The sequence below is a fragment of the Equus przewalskii genome, chromosome 17 (genome assembly GCF_037783145.1).
Source record: "Equus przewalskii isolate Varuska chromosome 17, EquPr2, whole genome shotgun sequence".
NCBI lineage: Eukaryota > Metazoa > Chordata > Mammalia > Perissodactyla > Equidae > Equus > Equus przewalskii.
The window spans coordinates 40,564,938-40,578,427 of record NC_091847.1 but is presented as its reverse complement, the minus strand read 5'-3'; the positions used below and the strand labels follow the sequence as shown (position 1 = coordinate 40,578,427).

The window sequence follows — 13,490 nt, the reverse complement described above, 5'->3', positions numbered from 1 at the left end:
TGTGCTGTGATAAAATTTGTTGAAAACAATAACTTGTACACCATGTAGGAAATGTGCTTCTCAATCCTTTAGGTGACATCTAGCTAAGAGAAATGGTAATCTACATAGAATAACAATTAGCAGAAAGATATCAGCACACTGGAAGATGGCCCAAGTTACTAAAAGGAGGGTTAATAGCTATAATATTTCATCTTTTTCTTACTCTCACAGTAGTCTAGGCAATCTTTAAAAATAGCTAAATAAGCAAAAACTAAAGGTGAAAAAAGCATTTTAAACCATGACAACTTACTGAAAACATTTTTTTTTTCTGGAGGATGAGTGTTATTCACAGTACTAATTGCTAACATTGTTGAATGTTTACTATGTTTTTGGTACCAAGCTAAGTGCTTTGTATGTATTCTTTCGTTTAATCAGAATAAGGTAGGTATGATTATCACCAATACACAGATAAGAAAACTGAAGTTAAGGGATTTTCCCAAGGTCCCTGAAGTGGCAATCTGGTTGTGAAATAAGGTCTGTCTGACACCCTCTTTAGGAGCTAAGCGGAAGAGAAAACCAGAGTAAGGGAGGGATGTGCCATTAAGTTTCACTGTATTGGGGGTCTTACTTGATACATAATTGCTCTGTTAAGGCTCTCAGAAAAACTGGCCTTTGCCATGAATAGTTTACCTATGTCCTGGTTACTAAAAATCTGCCTAACACTCATCAATAGAACATAACCAAAAGGTTTGACTCAAGAAACTGGTCACGAAACAGTGAAACTTAGTGACAGATCCTTCCTTACTCCAGTGCCAACAGTACACCATTCTCAATATATGATATTTAATTTCAACAAAAGTTTAACATTTTCTAATATGATATTTCTATTTTTTTTTTGGTGAGGAAGATTGGCCCTGAACTAACATCTGTGCCAGTCTTCCTCTGTTTTGTATGTGGGATGCTGCCACAGCATGGCTTGATGAGCGGTGTGTAGGTCTGCACCCAGGATCCAAACCCAAAAACCCTGGGCTGCCGAAGCAGAGGGTGAACTTAATCACAATACCACCGGCCCAGCCCCTGATATTTGTACATTTGAATTAAAAAACAAATCTCCCACCAGCCTGTAAGCCCCTTGAGGACATGTGACCACATCCTGCCTGATAAACCCATCCTGTATAGCCCGGACCCTGGACAAAGAGATTTATGTATTTGGTGAGGGAAATAACATAGATTGACATATGTTAGAAACCATGTAACTGTTGCAGTGATTAAAAGGCTGTATGTTGAACAGCTCTGGGGTATAAGGAGGTGAAAGGAGTTAGCAGCAGCTAGCTGGTGATGGAACCTAAGTATCTTAGAAAGGAGTTTGACGTCTGGGGAGAAATGCGTCAATCCTATCATTTCCCTAGCTGAAACAAGATCTCGACTTCCACTGGAAATCTGTTGTGTTTCCTCTCCAGACTGAAGCATCTCTGGAACAATTTCCCCACTTGATGACAGGTGGACTTTAAAAATTCCGACTTTAGACTTCAAAACACCAGGGACACCAGACAAATTATGATTGATAGTGAGAATTATAATTCAGAGACAAATATGAGTCCTAATAATCTTAATCTTATTACTTTTGCATACATGAGATACGTGGGTGTCTGTCTTTTCAAAACAGATTAATCAGAATTACTATAAACCTTCAAGAACTTGTAATCACTTTGGGATCCTCCTGCCTTTGGTAATGGCCACATCTGGTCAGGCAGTTGTTACTCATTCTTGCCAGGATTCGCTTTATTAGACTCTCAATTGAAAAATGACACCTTCACTCCAATCCTTTTAATTGATTTTTAACCTTAGAGAGGTGTAAGAGAGAGTTATTTAGAGGACTAATTTCTTAATAGAGTCATCTGCATAGTCTGATAAAATTCTTTCAGATGAATCGCAACCCCCACCCCACCCCCAACACCAGCATGGCTTTAAAAAAAAGACGAAAACTGCTCCTTGAAATGCCCTTCAACTCTTTAAAAAGTTAATTAAATGTAAGTATAGCCATCCCAATACAATTTAAATGTGATTAGTTTCTGTTAGGAAATTTAAAACTTACAGTTTGTCCAGTGACATTGTATATGTGCATTAAGCTATATCAAAGTTACAGCTAAACTATGAATGGAGAGAAAGTGGCAAATGACTGTCTTAGTTTCCTAGGGCTGCTGGAAATTACCGCAAACCGAGTTGCTTACAGCAACAGATCCTATTCTCTCACGCTTCAGGAGGCCCGAAGTCTGAGATGAAGCCGCCAACAGGCCACGTTCCCTCTGGGAGCCCTCGGGGAGAATCCTTCCTTGCCTCTTCTAGTTCTGGTGGCTCCTGCTGTTCCTTATCTCCTGGTGGCATAATTCCAATCTCTGCCTCCATCTTCACCTGGCCATCCCTCTGTGTCTGTGTCCTATCCTCTTTTTATAAGGACATTGGTCATTTAGGGTGGGCCCTAAATCCACTTTGGTTTCTTCTCAAGATCGTTAACTAATTATATCTACAAAGGTCTTATTTCCAAATTAAGTCACATTCTGAAGTTCTGGTTAGACATAAATTTGGGGGATACTATTCAACCCACTGAAGAGGCTTTCTCTAAAGGCTGATTTTGACTCTCCTAATCTTATTTTTAAAAATCTGAGCTATGTAATCAAAACAGGTATGGAAAATTTTTTTTTTTTGAGGAAGATCAGCCCTGAACTAACATCTGCTTCCAATCCTCCTCTTTTTGCTGAGGAAGACTGGCCCTGAGCTAACATCTGTGTCCATCTTCCTCTACTTTATATGTGGGACGCCTACCACAGCATGGCTTGCTGGGCGGTGCCATGTCCACACCCAGGATCTGAACCGGTGAACCCCAGGCCGCCAAAGCAGAACGTCGCACTTAACCGCTGCACCACCGGGCTGGCTCCTAGAGAATAATTTTACATAAGCACTCACTAAGTTATGATACCAATTAATTCTTTAACCATAATTAGATCCAGAAAGAAACTTATACATCATCTTGTCCAGCTTCATATCCAAAGTAATATTTTTCTCTATGGAATAGAGGTTGGGTATAAAGGTGGGGGATCATTATAAGACAGCACATGCCTCAGTTTATTTCTAAAACATCTGTAATTGCTACAACATATAGCAAGTCTAGTCTTCCCTTCTCTTATCCAAATTTAAATCTTTAATGATAACTGTTATCCCTCCAATGTTATTTCTTTAAACTTCCAAAGAAATGACAGTAGCCAAACAACTTCTTTGGCCAAGATGACTTCTGAAGAGGCAGTATAGCAGGTAGGGTTGAAAGGGTGGATTCTGAAATCAGACTGCCCAAGTTCAGATCCCACCACTGCCACTCACTCACTATGACCTTGGGCAAAGGATTTAACATCCCCAAGTCTCCTCTCTCCATCTGTTGAGTGAAGATGCTACCGTCTGTTCTGGCTCACAGAGTGGTTGTGAAGATTGTACAAGGTCATCACAGTTGAGCCCTCAGTAAGATGCCAAGCTTGTAAGAAGCACTCAGTAACGGTCACCTGTGCTTGAGTTCATCTTTCTTGATGTCCCTCTGCAAACTTGGTGTCCAGATGGCCACGAGGGCTCTTCCCAGCACAGCCACCACCAGACCTAATCCTAAAACTGACTTGTACATACAAGCATCCTCTCAATCCCTCTCTTTCTACTGAGGCTCCTTTGCATAGCCACAGTAAAGAAAAATGGAGAAAACAGAAAACGAAAATGACCTTGTGGCTTCAAAGTGACAGAAGCTGTGAAAGGCGGATAAAACTTGGGGAGCTGATTCCCCAGAAAGGCTCCCTGGAAAAGCTGGCCTGATCAAACCATTCATACTCCCTGGGTGTTTTCACTTGGGTTAGTTTTACTGCTTGAAATTCCAAGTACAGATGCCTTTTGGTTAGGGCCCCTCTTTGAAATCCCAAAACTTCCAGGTTAGGATGTGGTGAAATAGTCATCACTTAAGACTCTCGAGAGATGCATCAACAAGGGAATTTAAAGATATGCGTATGTTCCATTAGAGGTGCTGCACTTTTGTTATTCTCAACCTTGAGAGAGAGAGGAGGGAGAGTGCAAAAGCCCATCCGATTTACATTTTTCACTATGATTATTAGAGGTGAGAATGAGATTTTCTTCCTTTATCTAATGTACCATGTGACAGCCCTTTGCTCACAGGAGACCCAACTGAAGCTGACACTGTCAGTTCTAAAATTCCATTAGAAGACTGGGCTTTGGGGCTAACCTGGGAACCCAACTACTATTAATAATATTTCACTGGGAAAACCTAGAAACCAAACTACCAAATACAATGTTTCTACGAAAAAAATGTGTTCTGGTTAAAAAAAACTCAACTTAGAGATGAACTTTTAGACTAAGAACTTTTAATGTCTATGCAGTAGGGTGATTTCATTTCTTAATCTAAATATTATAATTTTATTAACTGTAGGTAAAACTATACTAACGGTCTAAGTAGCTAAGTCAGTTTGTCCCCTAGTACTCATTTATGGTCAAGCCAACCATATGGGTCCTTTTGCACACGTAGTTACGTTCGATTTCCCTCGGTATTTTTCACTGAACTGCAAGGGTTAACTTCAGTTCCCTGAACTGAGAGCAGCTCCTGGGGTGCAGGGAAGATCAGAGTAGCTGCTGGGGTCCTCTCTGCCAGAAGGTGTGGACCCGCTTCCCCGGGTTCCAGGCCGTGGTGTGGAAAAGGCAGCTTGCCCCTTCACTGCTAAATTTTTTCCCGTATTTGAAGTTATAGTGCCTGGTTCTGATCTTTTTTTAAAAAACCCACCATTCTTCCCAGTTCATTCCTTTGCTCTATGCTCTGATTTTTAGACTGGGCAGAGAGTACTGTTTTGAGATTAAATCTAGTCCAAAATGGAATTATCCAAGGACTTGCATTTTAGGATTTGTGATGTTGGCTGTATGGAGAAATAGAAATTTAAAAAACTGTTTGTGTCCCCCTCTCATGTTTTTTTCTTTTTCAGCAAAATGATTTGATAATGTAGGGGTGCTCTGAAGTTTTTGGTTTTTTTTTCGGTTTAGGGCTCTTTATTAAATTATTATTTTGGGGGTTTTTTGCTGTGAAGTTTTGATTCTGCTGCTTTGTGTTGGCTAGTTTTGGAGATCCCGGCATAGCTGTGGGCCACACCTAGACGTTTGTTTCTGTCTGCCCCGTCTGGGGCAGATGCAGGGGTCCATGCAGTGTTTGGGTTCTGGCCTGTTTTTCTCTTTCCTGTGCTGGAAATGCTCAGTGGCTGCTTTGGTTTAGGTGGGGTGGGGGCAGAGGGCTGGTCCTCTGTCGCTGGTCATTGAGTATGGAGTCCCCTGAAGCCAATTTCCAGTTAGGCATGATTTTCTTCATAAATTTGTTTCTTTGTGGTGGGTGGGAAGGGATGATATTGTTTGCTTGTTTTGTGCATTCAGAAGGGCAGAGATTTTGAAACCCAGTTTGGGTACTTGTCACTAATAAGGTTAATCTAGGATTGTGATTGAGAGGGAAAGATTATGTGTTTGATTAAGTACAGCAAAGCTAAAAGATATAATTTGATATTATAATTTGATATTATAATATAACTATAATGAAAGGAAAAAGGCTTGGGAAAATTCAAGCGTAGTCACCAAGTGCTGTGCTGCTGTGGGCTGTGTGATCGCTACACCCAACCCCCCAGACACACAGAGGTTCTGGGTCTCCGTCCTAGGGAACCAGAACTTTATTTGTATTGTCCAAGATCCCTTGGAAAAGAAGGTCCCTCTGAAATTTTAATAAGTAGCAATGTGTACATTTAGCTCGTTTTGGTAAAGGTGATGAAACTGATGCTTTGTGAGTAACTTTAGCAACAGAAAATAGAAAGGTGTTTAGGGAGATTAATAGCCTCACTCTTTTTCTTCTTGAGCCATAACTCCCTACTTTTAAACAAAGAGTGTTATGAAATAATTTTAAGAATAAAAGAAAAAAAATTGCGTCTGGCTTACATAAATATTGAAACCATTTCCCAGATTCTGCTTACTGCAGAATGAAGTTCTGCTTCAGTTTTTCTCCTTCAGAAAAGATGAAGAGAGGAGTGAACCTTGCTAGCATTTGGGTTGGTTAGCTTCCAAGGCACCTAGTTCTTGCAGGATGATAGCATCACTCTTGAAGTGATTAGATGGTAGTACATGGGCTGGCTCCATAGAAGAGAGGAAGGTCTCAGGACTGTTGGTAGCAGGAGATATTCAGTCCAAATATGCAACATCGATGAGAAATCTGACATCTGAGAAAGCTTGTCCCTGCAAAAACGGGGAAATGCTTAGGTCAAAAGAGAAACAGTTCTCCAGAGTGTACTGGCCAGCTGCTGGGAGCAGGGTTCGCATAAATTTTTGGACTTCTGAAGGAAAACCAGTTCCTTTTAGGGAATTAATATGAGTATAGTCGTTGTGAAGCTTTAGGATAAAAGCCAACCCTGGATTACATGTAAGGAAAAGTTGTACAAATCTCTCTATTTTCTTTGTAAGGAAACTGAGAGGTTGAAGTTACTTGTTTTAAGTGTGTGAATTGATGACGTATATAGGGAGACTAGACAGTGGGTGGACAATTCTAGTGATTCTTCAGAAATTTCTGATCTAAAGCTATTAAATTGCTGGTTGACTGGAATGTACTTCTCTGACAGAAAGGCAACAAACTGCTGTAATTAACCTGTTTGATTTTTGTGTCTTCCTGTAGATGGTACAGATAATGATTGTGTGTGCTGTTCACAAATGTTTAATATATATACAAAAATAGAAATGGTGGCACTCATAAGCATTATTTAGGAGTTTTGAATTATAAATTTAATAGATGGGATGAATTTCCTTTCCTTTCCTTTTTTTTTTTAAGCGAGAGACTGAATATCCAGCATAGACATGGACATCCAAGTAAGTCAGCTAGAAGTTGACAGTGGATGAAATAGAAGGTGTAAAGGGGGCTGTACAAAATATATACTTTTTCTGTGGTGCCTTAACAGGACTGGCATATCAATTTCCGTTTTTAAAACTCATTAGGAAAACTTGGCATGTACCATCATCCTTGCTACAGTCCTTGTGGCAGACTAGAATTGGTGCTTTTGGACAGCAGTGGTGGGGACGGAAACCTAGCTCTGCCTTGAATTAGCTGTATGACCTTGGATATTTGCTTTGACTTCTCTGGGGTGAGGGATTGGATTAGATCAGTGTTTTGCAACATTTTTAAAGTCAAGTTCCCTGTGATAAAAATTAAAGTATTCCCCGCACCCCCACCCCACCTCCTCTCTCAGGATTCTATTATACTGTGTTAGAATTATTAGATTGCATGATCTCTGATGTCTCTCTCAGCTCGAACATTTTGTGATTCTGAGCAGATAGTGGATTGGAAATCAGATAAACAAAGGTTTTTGTTTTATTTTGTGAATAGATGCAGCTTGTTCCTCCTTATATTTGGAAGGGGACCTTTCAAAAATTCCTCCTCACACGCCAGGAGTCATGCCCTGAGTCTCTCCTTGTGCATGGGCATCGCATAGAAGCTTGCCAGAAATGCAGTCTTGGCCCCACCCCAAATGGCTGAGTCAAAATCTGCATTTTAACAATGCAGGTGATTCCTGTGTGCATCACAGTTTGGGAAATGCAGCAGACCACTATTTTTTAACCTGCAAGTGGCAGTGTTGGAGGGGTCCCCCATCAATTTAGTAGGTCAACAGTAGCATTTCTTTTTTAAGGAAATAGATGACAAAAGATAATATTAGGGTACATTGCATATGTAGTAAAGGAAAAGGACTACTTCACAAAATTTTTGTTTTATATGTCTATGCCTGTATGTGTATACAGGGTTTCGATCTCAGGCAAAAAGTTAATTTTTTAGTTGGATCTCAGGCAAAAAAAATTACAAAGCACAGTGGCCTTTTTTTTTTCTTTTAACTCAGAGACAGTGTTATCTCAGAGACAACCATCTACTCAATCCCTTCTCTTTACTCACACACAGACATTTACAGAGATACGTACACAGAAGTCCATAATCAAGAGCTGTTCTATACCGATTATCCATATTGTATCAGATGTAAACTGTTGGATTTTACCATGAGAAAGAAACAAATGTATTTGTTAATTTTTTGAGTTGTATTAACTCAAAAAGTTTTCCTGTTTGATAATATTTTACTTTGTATACAAATCATAACACTGTCAGATAAGATTTCATTTTTTTTAAGTTGTTATTATGAGGAGATTTCAAATACTTGTTCAGTTTTCTGAAAGTACAGATCATGCTTTTTTCTCTAGGGGCTAATTTGTGAAACTCATATGCTGCACGCTCATTCACACATCCCTTTGCATCTAAAAAAAAGTTAACTTGAATAAATTCATGTGGGGTTTTTTGGGTAAGCTGACTCAACATAATTTTTTTAAGTTTAACGTTTAGTTAATCACTTTATAATACTTTCGATAAGTGTTGTTTAATGTGAGGAAAGTGTATTTTAAAATAGGTAATTTCCACCCTGAGGACTTTGCAGTCTCAGCGATAATTTACTGACACGAAATGCTAGGAGAAGATACAAACTGTACTTTTAGACTTTTTTAGACTTTTAGAAACAGCTGGAAGGAAGTTGTCTGTGCTGGAATCCTAACTCCGTTGGGGTGAGGCAGGAAATTCAGAGCCTTGCAGAGGTGTTCTAAACTGTCGTGATCAAGGCCGTGTGCACTCCCCGAGCAACTGTTCTCTTTTCATTTTATTTTGAGGAAAAAGGAGAAGAAGATGTTGTTCTTGTCCCTTTCACAAGGCTCTGTGCTGAGGAAGAAAACTGGTGTGGATCTGAAAATTCCGCATTTGGGGCTCAGCAGGTGGAGAAAAACACTCTCCACACACCTGCGTTCAGAATCCAGAAGAGTAATTAATTTCACACCTGAAGTTGGGCAGAGTTTTATGTTTAGCATATTCTAATTAGCTGGTTGTTTCAGATGTAATTTGCATATTGTTTTCATTTTCTTTTAAGATGGTTTTGTAGCTTTTACGTGGTACTTTTATATGTAAGAGATTAGGACGTGAAATGCAACTTTTTATACTGATTGCACGTTGAAACAAAAAGATGCCAGGCTTTTAGCTGACACAAGGTCTCGATAGATGTAAGTTAAGGTGACTTCAGCTATCATATTTTCATTTTAAGACACTTCAGTTTCTGGAACTCTGAATATTATGTCATTAAAAAACAAATTGTTCCTTTAAGCTTTAGTTGTAATTTTAGTTTGGCTCATATATTTATAGTATTTTCTAAATAGGGAATCAGTGCTTGGCCTAAGTGATGTACAAGGACAGCAGCGTGATTCCTGCCGACCTTCCAGCTGCACTGTGCAGCCATGTGTCTTCCTTCTTGGGTCTGCCAGTTTAACCTCTTGCTGCCTGTCTCTGGCTATTTGGCTGTACCCAAGAGCGTGGCTGGGTTTTATCTGGATATGCCTTAGCTGGAGACTGCGAGAAGCATCATCCAGTCGAAGAATTTGAAAGCCAGAAAGGAGCTTAGAAATCAGCCAGTCCAACCTGTTCATTTCCCAGGTGAGGGACTGAGTGTCCACAGATGACATTCCAGTTACTGACCAAGGCAGGATTTGAATCCAGATATTCAGATTTTTCCATCCAGTAATTTTTCCTGTCTATATACCTTGTCAGAGAGAGGAGGAGGAATTATTTCCCTAGTTTTACATTTCCCCACCAGCCATCCTCTTCATTTATCATTTTTGGATTTTCTTTTCTCCCTGTGAGACTCTCAACAGTAATCTGTGCCATCATATCCATATTCTATCTCAATTTCTAGGTTATCCAGCTCCCTTGCTAGTACCATCCTCCCTCCCTCCCCTGCCCAAACCATCCGCTTGTCCTGGCATACCTAATCTCAGCTCCCCAAGGTGGTCTTTGCACTGGCTTCTTGAGGAATCATCCTTCCTGTCTCTATCTTTGTTGGTCCTTCCTCTCCTTTCCCCACACACTGCTCTTCTCAGGACTGCCATTCCTCTTGTTCTCAAAAACTTGTTAATATTCACCTTGTTCAGCCATCTCTCCCCTTTGTCTAGCCTTCTTCAACCTTTCTGTCCCAGGCCTTTTCACCCCTTCCCTTGTGTGAACTCTTTTTAGAAACTGGGCCATACCAGACCATTATATGTGATGAAATTAAGGGTACATAAGGCCAGGAACCCACTGTCAAATGCTTTTCCTTCCTTATGAATTTGTTTTCCGGAAGGAAGTTTTGAACCCATTACCTTAAGCCCCTTACTACTTTCTTGGCCCTCCAGTTTTCTGATGAATAACTTGCATTTAATGCCTCCAGTCTAGTATCTTCATGTTGTGTTATTTTTCATAAACACTATTTTTTAAGAGCAGTTTTAGGTTTACAGCAAAATCGAGAGGGAGGTAGAGAGATTTCCCATATACCCCTGCGCCTACACATGCATAGCCTCCTCCATTATCAACATCACTCACCAGAAGATGCTACGTTTGTTACAAAGGGTGAACCTACCTTGACACATCAAAGTCACCCAAAGTGTCCGTAGTTTACATTAGGGTTCACTCTTGATGTACATTCTGTGGGTTTAGACAAATGTGTGATGACATGGATCCTCCATTGTAGTATCATAAAGAATAGTTTCACTCACCAAAAAGTCCTCTGTACTGCCTTTTCATCCCTCCCCCCTACAACCCCTGGCAACCGCTGATCTTCTTATTGCCTCCATAGTTTTGCCTTTTGCAGAATGTCATGTAGTTGGAATGGTGCAGTATGTGGCTTTTTCAGATTGGCTTCTTTCAGTGAGTAATATGCACTTAAAGTTCCTCTGTGTCTTTTCATGGATTGATAACTCATGTCTTTAGCACTGAATAATATTGCATTGTCTGGATGTACCACAGTTTATTGATCCATTCACCTACTGAAGGACATCTTCGTTACTTTCCAGTTTTGACAATTGTGAGTAATGCTGCTATAAACGTCTGGTGCAGTATTTTTGTGTGGACATAAATTTTCAGCTCCTTTAGGTAAATACCAAGGAGTGCAATTGCTAGACTGTATAAGAGTGTGTTTAGTCTTGTAAGAAACCATCAAAGTGGCTGTACCTTTTTGCATTCCCAGCTGCAGTGTATGAGAGTTTCTGTTGCTCTACATCCTCACCAGCATTTGGTGGTGTCACTGTTCCAGATTTTGACCATTCTAATAAGTGTGCAGTGGTATCTCTATGTTGTTTTAATTTGCAATTCCCTGATGACATATGCTGTGGAGCATCTTTTCATATGCTCATTTTCCATCTATATATCTTCTTTGGTGAGATGTCTGTTAAGTCTTTGGCCCATTTTTTTTATTGGGTTATTTGTTTTCTTAGTGTTGAATTTTAAGAGTTCTTTGTATATTTTGGATAACAGTCCTTTATCAGATGTATCTTTTGCAAATATTTCTCCTAGTCTGTGGCTTGTCTTCTCATTCTCTTGAATTTGTCTTTTGCAGCACAGAAGTTTTTAATTTTAGTGAAGCCCATCTTATCAATTATTTTTTTCATGGATTGTGTCTTTGGTGTTGTATCTAAAAAAGGCATCACCGTACTCAAGGTCATATAGATTTTCTCCTACATTATCTTCTAGGAGGTTTATGGATTTTCATTTTAGGTCTGTGATTCGCTTTGAATTAATTTTGGTGGAGGTTGTAGGTCTGTGTCTAGATTATTTTTTTGCATGTGGATGTTCAGTGGTTCCAGCACCATTTGTTGAAGAGACGATCTTTGCTCCGTTGTATTGTCTTTGCTCCTTTGTCAAAGACTAGTTGACTATTTTTATGGCAGTTTCCTGTTGCTTTGTAACCCCCGCACCCCCACACATTGTAAATACTGTTTCAAACACTACAAGGAACAAATAGCACAAGAACTCTACTGTGTTTCTTGGACCAGAGTTGTCAGTGGACAACTTGGGACATCAGTGGGGTTCTTGGGAGAACCCCTGGAGGGAACAGAACAATTGAACTGATTTACATGCTGGAGCACACAGACCTTTAAAAGATATTTGAATGATAAGGAATCTAGTTTCTTGGTGGAACCTTGAAACAAAATTTGACCTCAGAACTCATGTTATATCTAAGGTAGGTTTTCTATGATGGATTTGAACACCTGCTTGCCCTTTCTTCATCTTACCCCTTTCACAGCTGCTACCTCCACCCCAAAAAGCTTGTCCACGCTGCTTTAATTTCTAAGGACTTTCCCTTTTAAGTTGATTTTCACTTGCAACATGGTCTCCATCCATTCAATCAGTTGTGTTCTATCCAGCAGATATTTATCTATTCAATGCAAGCTTTGAATTTGTTTCTTTTATTTGAAGTCTAAAAAAATGATGCTTTATTCATGGGCTTAGGTAAAGAGATTTCTATGTAGAGATTGCAGTTTTACATGCAAGAATCGGCTTTGTTAGGTATCTTGGAGAATATTAATTATAAAGTCTATTGGGAATTTTTATTTTTAGATTGTTTTTGAATAGCTAACGTAACAACATGGACCTCTCCCCTTTGATGGACATAATCCACCCAAAAGTATTGAATAATCTATTGCTCAGTTTCATAGTTTTAGAGGCTGAAAAGTTGGTTTCCAAACAAGGGATAGTGATGATATGAGAACCAGTTTCACTAATTAATTAGCTCTGCGATTTTAAGCTTTGATATCCTAGCATCAAATGGGGTTAAATGATGTTTGCCCATTTGCCCTCCTTCCCACATTATGGATAAGTAAGAACCTGCATGTATGAAGGGGCACTACTGTTCCTCATTAATATAGGCGCTGTCCTTTCACATCCTGGCCCTCCCGGAAGAACATCTGCTTCCTGGCCAGTTTCTCACCTCTCACTGTTTCACCTCCCACTTCTCAGCTGTGTGTACTTTCCCAGCTCCCTGTGCCAGCAACTTTATCCTTCTCACCCACTATTCCTAGCCTTTTCAGGGCCATTCAGATGTCTAAAAGGAAAGAAAGAAAATACCCTAACTGAAATTGGCCCATTTGGATGCTTTTCCTTGCCTCCTGTTTGATAATTCCCTTAAATTCTGAAATTTCTTTTGTATCTTGAAAGCTTATGGAGAGGAACTAGTGTATGGAATTTGTGTAGTATGCAGTGTCTCTGCATAGTACTCAGTTCCTGCCAGGCCTGATATTATACGATTTCCTGGGGAAATGGGAATGTTCCATGACTGCTTTCTGCTCTCAGGAGCAACTGTAGTGATTATTTTGCTTCTGGAGAAAGGAAATAGTTGGTGTGTTACCTTGCTGTTTGGGGGTGTGTGTGTGTGTAGGGGGCAGCAGGGTGGAGATGGGGATTATGGATTATGGAATAACCTCCTTAAACTAGAATGGTAATAGCCTTAGGGAAGACTTGGGGGTAATTAAAAGGCAGATGCTAGGTTTCTTTTCTAAAAAATCCGTTAGAATTCTTAGGGAAGTTACTAAGTGTGAGGGGGAAGGGGCAGCTTCAGCTATAAGATTGGTCAGAG

General features: G+C 39.9%; 1 protein-coding gene and 1 long non-coding RNA gene across 21 annotated transcripts in view; one reads left to right on the top strand and one right to left on the bottom strand.

Moving 5' to 3' along the window:
- Positions 1–13,490, top strand: part of RBMS1 (RNA binding motif single stranded interacting protein 1) — a 207,226-nt gene that overhangs the window by 97,037 nt on the left and 96,699 nt on the right. The gene's annotated exons all lie outside the window — the stretch shown is intronic.
- Positions 5,706–10,554, bottom strand: LOC139076623 (uncharacterized). The gene is made up of 2 exons (XR_011528389.1): positions 10,500–10,554; positions 5,706–6,279 (listed from the first exon to the last, which is right to left on the bottom strand). It is a non-coding gene; the product is annotated as an uncharacterized lncRNA (long non-coding RNA).